General features: G+C 39.9%; 1 protein-coding gene across 11 annotated transcripts in view; it reads left to right on the top strand.

The window, feature by feature from the left end:
• Window positions 1-14,016, top strand: part of RBFOX1 (RNA binding protein, fox-1 homolog 1) — a 2,271,070-nt gene that overhangs the window by 1,681,645 nt on the left and 575,409 nt on the right. The gene's annotated exons all lie outside the window — the stretch shown is intronic.

Below are 14,016 nucleotides of genomic sequence, written 5' to 3'. Positions count from 1 at the left end.
ATTAGGTCTGCATTCATTTTAACTGCCTTCCTGAACATCCAGAGAGAAGACTCAGATGGCCAAGTTGTCAGTTCTCCTGATTCCCATTTCTCTATCTGCCTCTGGAAGTCAAGGGGCAAAGGACAGTCCCTGAGCAGGTCATGAGCGTCCTCCAAAGGACTTTAGAGGCCCAGGTATTCTATTTCATGGCTATGGCTCCCCATGGGCCAGCAACATTGCAGGCACCTGCACCAATATCTCTATTGATCCCAGTCTCTCCTCCCCGTTGATTGGAATGAAGCCTCCCATTGCGAGGAAATCGTCGAGAAACAGTCAAGTTGTGGATGGGTTGCTCCTCTCCTCTGCTGTCCATTTCCATTCCGTGAGTTTATGAAAGCTTAAAACTGAACCTTTTAGCAAAGAAAATGAAAGCCCCTGATATCGGTCGAGGGCTATGGGAGTGAGAAGGTGCAATTCATGTCCCTTGGTGGAACACCCTTGAGGCTGCCGTTAGATGATTCCTTAAGCAGTACCCGACTCACTTTTTTTTTGTCTTTGGTCTTTTTAGGGCCACACACACAGCATGTGGAGGTTCCCAGGTTAGGGGTCAAATCGGAGCTGTAGCTGCCAGCCTACACTACAGCTAGGGCAATGAGGGATCCTTAACCCACTGAGCGAGGCCAAGAATTGAACCCAAGTCCTCATGGATGCGAGTCAGATTCATTTCTGCTGAGCCAGGACAGGAACTTCTCTACTCCCTCTTAAGGTAAATGGAGACAGGGAGGTCTCTGGAGATGTCCAACCTGCATTTGGCTGATGGTTAGGACCGTGTCCTCTGTGCCAGGTGCTGTACTAGGCATTGATGCATAGCGGCACCCAGGATACAGACCAGGTCCTCAATGTTCTTACAGTCTGCTGGGAGTAGTCAATGGATGATTTCAGTGATGTGTGATGTGTCCTAGACAGAGGAAGTTTACAGTTCTATGGGAGGACATGGTCTCGAGATGAATACAGCAGAAGAGGCTTCCTCAAGGAGGGATTACCTAAACTGAGAGCTGAGGCCAAGAAAGAGTTAGACAAGTAAAGGCAGAGGAGAGGACTGTTTGCCAAAGATGACGTAAAAATACCCTAATTCAATTGAAATCATGATGCATCTGCCCAATGGCAAGGAGTTCTATATGTTGAAGAAAAAACAGCCAAGTGAGGACTGGAAAGAAAAGGCAAGAGGTGACAGGCTGGAAAAGCAGCCAAGGTTCAGATCACAATGGGACTTTTAAGCCACATTAAGTATTTTGGGTTTGTGGCAAGTACCTTGATGAATTTTAAACCAATGGGAAAAGTTCACCTCTCAATGAACTTCCTAGCTCATTTTTTTTTAATTAGAGACTTTGGGGAATAATTTTGATGCAATGGTAATATGTTAACAACCCTAATATTCTCTTTCTGTAAGCCATGGGGACATGGAGAGAGGCTGCATGACATGGTTATTAAGAGTGCAGCTTCAAGAATCAAAAATACATAAGTTGGGATTCTAGCTCAATCCTTTGGTTAGTGTGTGACTGAAAAAAATTGCTTAGGCACCAAGAATTTCCACTGTCTCATCTGGAAAAAAATAGAGATAATAATATCACTTATCTCAGAGTTCCCTGGCAGCCTAGTGGTTAAGGATTAGGTGTTGTCACTGGTACGATGTGGATTCAGTCCCTGACCTAGGAACTTCTGCATGCCCTGGGCACAGCCAAAAAAATAATAACAATAATACTTATAGAACTTTTTAAAATTTGTGTATACTTAATGTACAGTGTTGTGTCAATTTCTGCTGTATAGCATAGTGACCCAGTTACACACACACACACACACACACACACACACACACACACACATTCATTTTCTCATCTTGCATCACAGTCTATCCCAAGAGACTGGGTTTAGTTCCCTATGCTACACAGTAGGACCCTATTGCTCATCCATTCTAAATGTAATAGTTTGCATCTACCAACCCCAAACTTTGTTTAAAGTATTGTATTCAGTTTCTAAGCTGCATAGCAAATCTCCAAGACTAAGAGGCTTAAACCACACATGTTTATTATCTTGAAGTTTCTGCGAGTTAGGAATTTGGACCTAGCTTCGTTGGGGCCTCTAGGACCTCACAGACAGCAATCAGGGTGTTGGCCAGGATGGGGTTCTCATCAGAGCCTTGCCAGGAGCAGAGTCTGCTTCCAAACTCCCTTAGGTTGTTGGCAGAATTCATTTCCTTGTGTCCTAAAGTCTCATGGCAGCTGACTTCTTCTAAGGCAGAAGGGGAGAGAAAGCAGGGAGAAGAGGAGGGAGACTCCAGCAAGAGAGATGTTATCATTTTCTGTAATCACATACATGTAATCACAGATCCTATCCCTTCTGCCATATTTAACTGGGTAGAAGCAAGTCCCAGATCCCACCTGCACTTAAGGGGCAAGAATTGCACAAAGGCTTGGATACCAGGAGGGTGGAGGGGGAGGCCTGGTGAAAAGCACCCTAAAATCTCTCCAACTCCAGTAGAATCATGTATATAAAGAAAGAATGGCGTTTACCCTGCTGCCTGGCATGAAAACAACTTTCTTGAATCTGTGAATCATTATTGGTCTGTTAACATATGATTTGAGGACACTGTGATAGACCAGTTCTGTGGTTGGGGTATTAGATGTACGGGACTCATCATTTCTCTTGGCCAAGTGCTAATGAGAGAGAGATCAAGATTAACTTCCTCAGAGGAGTTCCCTTTGTGGCTCAGCAGAAATGAACCTGACTAATATCCATGAGGATATGGGTTTGATCCCTGGCCTCGCTCAGTAGGTTAAGGATCCAGTATTGCTATAAGCTGCAGTATAGGTTGCAAACATGGTTTGGATCCTGCATTGCCTTGGCTGTGGTGTAGCCTGGCAGTTGCTGCTCCAATTTGACTCAGTCTGGGAATTTACATTCACTGTGGGTGCAGCCCTACGAAACAAACAAAAAAGATTACCTTCCTCAGGTGGGGGCATTTAGTAGGTGGAATAAAACCCATTGTCTATAAGAGTAAGCCACACCAGGAAGGTAGCTCATACATTATTAAACACTGGCTAAGAGGATATTGTAATAAAAAGAATTCTAGAAAGTGATAAGCAAAGCAAATGGGAAAAAAAGAAAAGCAAACAGAAATAAGTACTAAATATAAGAACAGAAATCAATGAAATTGAAAATTTAAAAATCACATACATTCATAAGATAGTAAGGAAGTCATATTACAATCTATGTACATTTATGGAAAACCTAGGTGAAATAGACTGATTTTCTAAAACCATTACTATAACTCACCTAGATGAACTAGATAGACTAAGTAGTTGGAAATATTTTATTTATTTTTTATTTTGCCATTTCTTGGGCCACTCCCGTGGCATATGGAGATTCCCAGGCTAGGGGTCGAATCAGAGCTGTTGCCACCGGCCTGCCACAGCCACAGCAACGTGGGATCCGAGCCACATCTGCGACCTACACCGCAGCTCACGGCAACACCAGATCCTTAACCCACTGAGCAAGGCCTGGGATTGAACCCGCGACCTCATGGTTCCTAGTTGGATTTGATAACCACTGCGCCATGACAGGAACTCCCAGAAAGATTTTAGATAAATTTAATTCACTTAAAATATCCATCTAAAACAAAACTTTGTACACTCAGATTGTATCCCTGGTTATTCTGTCAAACATTTAATGATGGAAAAAAAAAAAACCGATTTTGAAAAATAAAATACAATTTCTTCCAAGTATAGGAAAGGAAGGAATTCATCCCAGCTTATTTTACCAGCGCTAACCTGATACCAAAGCAGGCAAAGATATATAAGAAAAAAAAAAAAACAAAACTATCCTTCACGAAGGTAGATGAAAAAATCCTCAACAAAATATTAAAAAATCAAGTCCAGCAATATATCAAAAGAGTTAACCCTGGGAATTCAAGGCTGGTTTAACATTTGAAACAATAGGCTAACTCACCCTATAAGCATAATAAAGAAAAAATATAGCACATGATCATGAAAACAAATGCTAAAAAATATTGAAACAAGTTAACATATGCTGTGGCAAAAGCTCTCGACTAACTGAGACTAGAAGGGAACAGCCTAATAAAAGTCGTCTACAAGAGACTTACAGCAAATTTCACACCTAATGGTGAAAGACCGAATGTCTTCTCTCTTAACAGCACATGGAAATGGGGCCCATGATTGTCACACCTGTGCAACGCTGCCCTGGAAATCTTAGTGCAGTAAGGCAAGGAAAAGGAAAAAAAAATGTGTGTATATATATATATATATATAGTGGACTGATTAGAATGGAGGAAATCACAGGGCATCTCTTCATAGACACAATGAAAATTTCAATTTAGAAAATCCCAGGAAAACTCTAAAAGTCTCTTAGTCGACGTCATAAGTGAATTTAGTGGGGTCCCAGGCTGCAAGGTCAAAACACACATATCAGTTGTGCATCTATGGGCTAGCAAAGTAAATTTGCAATCTAAAGCTTAAACACAAATGACTTCAGCTTCGAACAAGTGAAATGCTTAGGTAGAATTCAACAAATGTGTAAAAGATCTTTACCCTGAAAACTATAAACTGAAATTAAATAGGAAGCTCTGAATAAACAGAGAGGCAGACAGTATTCATGGGTTAGAGGACTCAACAGAGTAGAAATGCTAGCTCTCCACAAAATGACCTAATGCAAAATCAAGATCCCAGCAGATTTTTTTGTTGGTATTAACATAAAGATTCTAAAGTATATATGGAGAGACAAAGCAACTAGAATATCCAAGACAAAGAAGAATGAAGAATAAAATTAGGTGAACCTATCTTATATATTTCATGAATATATTTTATTTAGTGTAATCTTAGAGTAATCAAGATAGTGTAGTGTTGGCAAAGGGTAGACATGTTGATCAATGGAACAGAATAGAGTCCAGAAATACACCTACAACAATATACTTAATTAAATCTTGGGGAAAAAAAGTACTAAAGTAAGAGAGAAATGATTTTTCAACGAATGGTATTGGAATAATTGGAAATTCATATACAAAACCTATGGATCTCACCCTAGATCTCATACCTATACAAAAATTAATTCAGCATAGATAATAGATCTAAATGTGGAAAGTAGAAGTATAATATTTTAGGAGAAAATGCAAGAGAAAAGATTTATGCCTTTGGGAATGAAAAAAAAAGTTTTTAGAGATGACCTCCAAAAGCATAATTGAAAACAATCAATTTGACTTCATAGCTTAACAAAAATTATCTGCAAAGGATTCTGTTAAAAGAAGGAAAATCTGGGAAAAAATATTTGCTGAATAACCTTCCTGACAAAAGAGATATCTAAAATATATAAGGACCTCTCACAACTTGAAAGTAAGACAACAAACAACCAAACTTTAAAATTAGGGAAAGAAAGACTGAAAGGGGCATTTTACCAAAAAAGATATTCATGAGACATTAAATAAGTGCAGGAAAAGATGTTTAATATCAGCAGCTGTTTGGAAAATGCAAATTAAAATTGGGATAGGATGCCACTAAAACAGCTAATAGAGTGCCTGAGATTAAAAATAAGATTCAGAAAGCCTGGATTTCTCAGATATTGCTGGTGGGAATGTGAAATAGTCTAATCACTTTGGAAAACATTTTGGCAGTTAATTACAAAGTCAAACATATAGGTACCATGTAGCTTAGCAATCCAGCTCCCGGGTTTTTAACCAGAGAAGAGAAAACTTTCATTCATACCAAAAGCCTATGAATGACTGTTTATAGAAGCTCTGTTTATATTAGCCCCAACCTGGAAACAGCCCAAATGTCTTCAGAAAGTAACTGGGTAAACAAACTGTGGTATATCTATACAGTGGACTACTAGGTAGCAGTAAAAAAAGGACAGGTTGTTGATACATGCAACAACTTGGCTCAATTCCAAAGATATCATGTTGGGTGAAAGAGCTGATCTCAACGACATGCTATAGGAATCCATTTAAATGACATTCTCCAAAAATCATGAAACTGTAGGGATGGGGGATAGATCTGCTGTTGCCAGGGTTTGTGGGGGGGGGGTTGAATGACAGAAAAGAATTAGCACAAGGGAGTTTTTTGGGGTGATGGAATTATTTTGTGGTCCTAATTGTGTTATCAATTCAAGAACTTGTATGTTATGCTTAAATTTACAGAACTAGACCCTCAAAATATCAAGTTTATGGATTCTCTGGTGGCTCAGCGGGTTAAGATCAGGCATTGTCACTGCTATGGCTCAGAGTGCTGCTGTGGCATGGGTTCAGTCCCTGGCCTGGGAACTTCCACATGCCATGAGTGTGGCCAAAAATACATTATAAGTTTGTAAATTTAAACAATAAAGTAAAATAAATATAAGACCCTAACAATAAGCTACGTGAGAATAGTCTTTATATATATTCTTATTGTTGTTTCTCCAGCCCCTGGCATAATTCCTGGCAAAAATTGCACATGTAGAAATATATGTGGATTAAATAAATGAAAGAATAAAGAATTCTTTTTAAAAAGCCATATATTAGGAACTAGCTTAGGGAAATGCAGGGCCTACTTAGACATATGCATTTATGTTTATATGATCATAATTTGCAGTAATAGATTTCTTATGGTTAATAAGGTGTGCTGTTTTATATTTAAATTTTTCAATATAAAGGGGCCACTAAAGGGTGGCCACAGAGGGGGCAGTGGTGTGCAAATGGTCACTTGATTCAGTTTCTGTTTTAAGGTCGCACATCCTGCTGTGGAGAACAGAAAGAAGAAGGGCAAGCCTGGAAATGATATGCTTTAATCAGTGCTACATCGGTGAATATTATCTGCATCTGTTTACATATGCTGTGTATTTGTTGCTCTATTTAATTCTATAAGCAGAATTACTAGGTCAAATGATGTACATATTTAGGAAGCTGATACCTATAACTGCGTGACCCTTCAAAATGACTGCAGTGTTTTATACTTTCACCCAGAATCAGGAGAATTTTTAATAGACTTGTAGATGCAAGATATGTTGATGCATTTAGCTGTCATTTAAAGTATGTACGGTATGCTTTCATACTGCTGCTTTCTTTCTTGTAATAATAATAACGTATGGGTTTTTTACAACTTTTTCTCATGTTTAAGTTTTATTGAAGTAGAGTTGATTTACAAAGTTGTGATAATTTCTGCTGTACAGCACAGTGATTCAGTTATCCATATACATACATCCATTCTTTTTCAGATTCTTTTCCCAGATAGATTATCCTAGAACATTGGGTCGAGTGCCCTGTGCCAGGCAGCAGGTCTCCGCTGGCCAGTCATTCCACATACCACAGTGTGCATATGCCAATCCCAACCCCCCGAGTCCATCCCCCCTCCCCTCCACCTGTCCCCCTTTGGTAACCGTAAGTGTGTTTTTAAAGTCTGTGAGTCTGTTTCTGATCTGCACATAAGTTCATGTGTATCTTTTTTTAAGATTCCCCATATAAGTGATATCTTATGGATTTTTAAAAGACTTCTAATAATGTCCTTTCCAACAGGGTAGCATAGTATACCCCCAACTTCCCAGCTCCCTTCACACCCCATCCCAAAATGTTAACTTTACAATAATCCAACCCCCTTTCCCAAAAGCAAGCAAGCAAACAAACAAACATACAGAAAGGCAGCTGACTTTAGTACAAAGGTTGCCAGTGGGGAAACTGCACTTTCTAATAAAAATAGACAGCCAGGGTAGAAACAGTCCATATCCCATTTCTACTGCATGACTCTGATTCATAAATTACTAAAGTGTATTCCTGAGGAATAAATATTTCACCCGCCAGTGGCAGACTTATGAGCTAATTAAAATCTGAACCCTGGAAGAAGGAGGGCCGTCAGCTCGATTCACAGGGCTGGAAAGTATGTGGCTGCTCCTTGCCTCAGAGGTAGACGTTTACAGATGGAAAGGAGGGGGCTGGCTTATTAAGAAAAATGCTTGGTTTTGGATGAAGGGAGCTCTCTGTTGAAGCTCAGATATTTAAAGACAACCCAAAGTGACAACACAGAGGTTTTCTGTTCATAGGAAGTGGGATGCAGAACTGCTTGGTTAAGTGTGTAAGCCTGAGGCTCAAATGGTTGGGTTTGAATCTCAGCTCTGTCACTGCCACATGTAAGACGTTGGGTTAACTGCTCAGTCTTTCTCAGCCTCAGCATCCTCACCCATATAATGAGCATAGCAGGACTGTCCTCCTCATGAAGCATGCGTAGTAACTAAAACCGTGTTTTTAGGTCATTGCCAGTGTGCCAAGCAAATAGTTACTCAGTAAATGTTAGGCAACCAGCACCAATTGTTTTATTTATGAGAAGTCCTGTGTGGATGTCTGCTTTTCTGTTAAAAATTTATAGTCCATTGAGTTATAAGCAGTTTTTCAGTACAAAGTGTTTCACTCCTTTGGAAAATAAGGATAGCACAGGTTTTCTGAAAACTTCCTATGTACCAAATCAAGCATGGTTCCAAGCATTTTCCATGGACTCTCTCACTTACCCCTCACAGTAACCAAAAAATAGATATTGTTATCTCTACTTTAGAGCAGAAACTGGCCCATAGTGGTGATGGATTACTGGCTCCAAAATTCAATGTCAATAATTCTTTTAAATGCTTTTTTTTTTTTCTTCATCACAGTTCCAGCCTCAAACAGCTATAGGGAGTGGTCTAGGAGTTTAATTCCAGATACTTGGTAGAGAAAATATAAATGTTCCTTCCTGGACTCCTTTGGTCTAAACAGCCGTGGGCAAGGGTTATGGTTCACATAGTCGTATATAGTGACCAGTGGCTGGATTGCAATTTCAGATAAAGAAAATCTCCATGAACTGAGTACCAGCATCTTCCAAAAGCACAAAATCATTATTCAGCATTTCCCACATATTCTTTTATTCACGTTGCCAGCAGTATGCAATATTTTCCATAGTATGTGTCACACTTGTTTGGTTGCTGAATAATGTGAAATATAACAATAATACCAGTAAGAGTGGCTAATGGTGTTTTCTATATATCAGATCTGATTATAAGCATTTTATAAATAATAGCTGATTTGATACTTACTATCACTGTGTGGGGTTGAAAAGTACAACGAGCCTCAATTTATAAATACTGTGATACCAAGGTATGGAAAAATAAGTATTTTATCATCAAGAAATAAACAGAGCTGTTTTGGATAACACAGATTTACTTACCAGTCTTCTGGGATCTAGGGTGTACTGTGTGTGTGTGTGTGTGTGTGTGTATGTGTGTGTTAGAGATGGGCAAATCAGTGCTAAACCAGGATTTTAATAAGGCAGAGTGTGTCAGGAATGAATGAAAGAACAATTCAAGTGTGGTGACCATTTCAAGTTAATTTTTATGAGTTGTGTAACCCAAGTTTTGGAAAAGAGAATCATTTTTTTGTTTGTTTAGTGTTCCTGGCTCCCTTGTTAAATATTACTTGGCTCTATGGTGAGGATTTATTTCTAGGCTCTTGATTCTCTTCCATTGGTCTATGTGTCTGTTTTATGCCAGTGCTGTATTGTTTTGATGATTATAGCTTTGTAATACAGTTTGATCTGAAAGGAGGATGTGTCCATTTTGCTCTTCTTTCTCAAGATTAGTTTGGCTATTTTGGGTCTCTTGTGGCTCCATATCAATTTGGGGATTGCATTTTTCTAATTCTGTGAAAAATTCCATTAAAATTTTGATAGGAATTTCATTGAATCTAGAGATGGCTTTGGGTAACATGGACATTCTGGCAATATTAATTCTTTCAATTTATGAACATAAATCTTTTCATTTATTTGTTTTTTTCTATTTCTTTCATTACTGTCCTATAATTTCCAGTGTACAGCTTTCCTTCCTCCTCAATTAAATTTGTTCCTAAGCATTTTTTGATACTTTTGTAAATAGGATTATCTTCCGTATTTCTTTTTTTTAATTTTTAAATGTTTTTATTGAAGTATAGTTGATTTGCAATGTTGTGATAATCATTTCTTTTTTAGCTAATTTATTTTTTAGTATATAGAATTGCAACCTATTTTTGAATGTTGATTTTGTATCCTGCAACTTGACTGAATTTGTTTATTCATTCTAACAGTTTTGGGTGAAATCTTCAGAGTGTATTATATATAAGATCATGTCATCTGCAAAACAGAAACAATTTTATTTCTTCCTTTCCTATTTGGATGCCTTTTATGTCTTTTTCTGGCCTAATTGCTCAAGGCTTTTTGAGGCTTATGTTTGGAACTAAAATACTGTCACTTCTGCCACATTCTTTTTGCCAGAGTAGTCACAAGTTCAGTCCAGATCCAAAGGATGGGGAAATAGATCACTAACTCATGAGAGGATTTTGAGAGTCATATAGAAAAATTGCATTGGTAGATAATAGGGTGAAGAATTGAGACCATTTTTGCAATCAGTCTATCCTAGTGACTATGAAATATGCTTAAAGTGATACTTCTGGCAGAAATCAAACCAAATTGGCCTGGATCCAGAGTTCAAGTTCCTAATCATCGCAATATCCATTATTTTTGTATTATTTCAGTTGACTCAGCTCGGACAGCAGCTGCACAACTGAACCAACCATTTTGTCCAGAGCAATGAAATATTCCTGATTAGGATTGGGTCATATCTGCATCCCTGAGGTGGGAGGAAGAAACCAGCCCCACCTGAACCCCACAGGTATTGGAAGTAGAGTATAGAGACAGTAGCATAGAGGAAACCATTTTCAGAAGGAGAGATGAATGGAGATCAGAACAGAAAAATAATGCCCCCCACCGAGAGGGCTGGGATAGTAGAAAATGGGGGTAAAATTCAATGGGAAAGCCATGTCTTAAGACTTTACACCTGGAGAGATGCTGCATTTGTTCTATTTACCGGGGAAGACAATTGGGGAATTTCAACTGGCTTTTAGTGTATGCACCTGGTGGATAGCTGGATCATGATACAGATCATATAGGAATTAGGTGTCTTATACAAAGGGAGCAGGAATATCAAATTTAAAATGTCTTGGAGAGTCCAAATGGCATTGTCTGCACAACTTTTGAGTTCTGAGGGCCTAGTGCAACTCCAAGCTTAAAGAAAAGACTTATCACAGGCTTTGAAAAAAGAAGTGAATGGTCAGATGGATGGATGAAGGGTTGCATGAATGAATGATAAATGAATCAGCTAGCAATGAATGAAGCTCTAGGTGACCCGCTGAGATGATTTGCCCCTTCCTGCCTCCAATTTTATTTGCCAGCAATACCAAATCATATAAACCTTCCTCTACTTTCACCCATACCTGTCCCCTGTACCTTAGCCCATGTGGTTCCTTCTGCCTGAAATCTGTACTGTTTCTTCTCTACTCTTCATTTTTTGAAGATTCATCGAATGGACCCAGTGCCTTTCCACAGTGCTCCTTGAATTCTCTGAGCATATTTTATGACACAATACTTTTCATGTTAATTATCCTTTCACACATGTGTAAGTTTCTCAAATCTGCATCAATGCCTTATTGATTGCTGTAGCCCCATGTCTAACCCCAAAGCCTAGCATACAGCCTGATCCAGAGAAAGTGCCCAGTAAGTATATTTTCTTTGACTAAAGGAATAGATTAGTAGTCAATCTAAAAGCAGTGCACGTGGATAAGAATATGTAGGATCTAAGATAGACGTGTAGCTTGTATGGCCAGTTGTATTCCCAGGGCTCTTTTCCTTGATAAATATTAGACAGATTCAAAAATAATAATCTATGTTCTAGAAGCCTATTCTTGGCAAATTTCTCTCCTTTGAGAACTGTGCTCCCGTTTTGTCAATACATTTAAAAAGAGAAAGAGAAAGCTGGGATAGAGACCAAGAACAAGGCCATTCTCCTCCTTGCTTACTCATAGCAAGCCAAGCAATGTGGGGATGTAATCAAGAAGAGATCACCAGGGGACAGTGGGCAGCAATGGCTGTCTTCAGGTTTACGATCGGCCCTTGATGGAGAATACGCTTTGCCTATAAATGGGGGTGATCAATTCCCTTACTTCTAATCAGATGGATATTTTAAAGGTTAGAAATCTGTGACATTAAATTATCTTTTTTTTCTCATAAGAATAATAACTTCTGGAGTTCCCGTCGTGGCACAGTGGTTAACGAATCCAACTAGGAACCATGAGGTTGCGGGTTCGGTCCCTGCCCTTGCTCAGTGGGTTAACGATCCGGCGTTGCCGTGAGCTGTGGTGTAGGTTGCAGACGTGGCTCGGATCCCGCGTTGCTGTGGCTCTGGCATAGGCCAATGGCTACAGCTCCGATTAGACCCCTAGCCTGGGAACCTCCATATGCCGCGGGAGCGGCCCAAAGAAATAGCAAAAAGACAAAAAAAAAAAAAAAAAAGAATAATAACTTCTACTTGGTGTCTATCATGTCACATATGGCTGGATATTTTATTGATTGATTGATTGATTGATTGTCTTTTTAGGGCCATACTCGCAGCATATGGAGGTTCCCAGGCTAGGGGTCGAATCGGAGCTGCAGCTGCCAGCCCCAGCCCCAGCCACAGCCACAACCACACCGGATCTGAGCCATGTCTGCAACCTACACCACAGCTCACAGCGATGCCCGATCCTTAACCCACGGAGTGAGCCCAGGGATCAAACCTGCATCCTCAAGGATGCTAGTCAGATTTGTTTCTGCAGAGCCACAACGGGGACTCCTTTATTGATTGATTGACTTATATATTTATTTATGTATGTATTTAATGGCTGGATAGTCTGTCACCGCTGCACAAAACTCTCAGTGTTATAGTTGAGGAAACTGACAAGGAGAGGGTGCCAGAAGCCCTCTGGAAGTGGCATGTCTGGCAAGGGATTGGAGCTGAGATTTGGACCTGGCTTCACTTGACTCTGAGCACCGTGGTCTGTGTCTCGTTCCACCATCAGAGAGCTGGGCACAGTTGAGATGGGCTGAGCCGCCTTCAGATCAGCTCTGTCTTCCCCTTCTGCCAGGCAGTCTCTGCCTCACCTGACCAGAGGCTCTAATCCCCATCCATTACCAAGCCTCTTACAAGGAGCTTTGTTTGGAGTTAATGGTCCTGTAAACACTGGGACACATGAAGTAGCTTGAGCCAAATGGAAATCATCACTGTTTATTACCTTTATATATGATTTCTGGAAAAAAATGAATACATCCAGGAGTTCCCTTGTGGCGCAGTGGGATAAGGATCCAGTGTTGTCACTGCAGCGGCTCAGAGTGCTGCTGTGGCATAGGTTCAGTCCCTGGCCCGGAAACTTCCACATGCTGCAGGTGTGGCCAAGAAAAAAAAATGCATCCAAAATATTTTATTAAAAATATATATTAATTTTCCCTATTCCTAAGCTTCCAAAGGTCATAACTTTCAGAGGGCCACGTCTTACTTCTAGGGATGCGGGGCTTCAGAGAATCTTAGAAAAATTCCTCCTAACCCTGCCTACATATTAACATCACTGATGGGGCTTTAAAAAGTCCTGACCCCCAGCATGCCCATGTTCATAGCGGCAGCATTCACAAGAGCCAAGAGGAGGAAGCCACCAAAATAACTGTGAACAGATGAATGGATAAAGCAAATGTGGCTTACACATACAATGGAATACAATCCAGCTTCAACAAGGAGGGCGACCCTGTAATATCCTACAACAGGGATGAATCTTGAGAACATCGTGCCAATGAAATAAGCCAGTCACCAAAGGAAGGTGAGGTACCACATGATTCCATTAGTACTTAGAGCCACCTAAGTCATAGAAACAGAGAGTAGAAGGGTTATTGCCAGGGGCTGGGGGAAGGTTAGTGCTCAATAGAGAGAGAGTTTCAGATTTGTAAGAAGAAAAGGTATGAGAGCCACTTCACAACAGTATCCAGAGAGTGGACATGACTGTTCTGTCCACTGAAAGAGGATGAAGATGGTGCATTTTAGGTGGTTTGGACGACAATAAAAAAAAATGCTGATGTCGAGCCCCTCACCAGACCCACTAAAGGAGAATCTTTGGGTGTGACATCTGGATTCACCCCATTCATAAAATGT

Source organism: Sus scrofa, chromosome 3, assembly GCF_000003025.6.
Source record: "Sus scrofa isolate TJ Tabasco breed Duroc chromosome 3, Sscrofa11.1, whole genome shotgun sequence".
In the NCBI taxonomy this organism is placed as follows: Eukaryota; Metazoa; Chordata; class Mammalia; order Artiodactyla; family Suidae; genus Sus; species Sus scrofa.
This window is presented reverse-complemented; position numbering and strand designations above follow the sequence as displayed.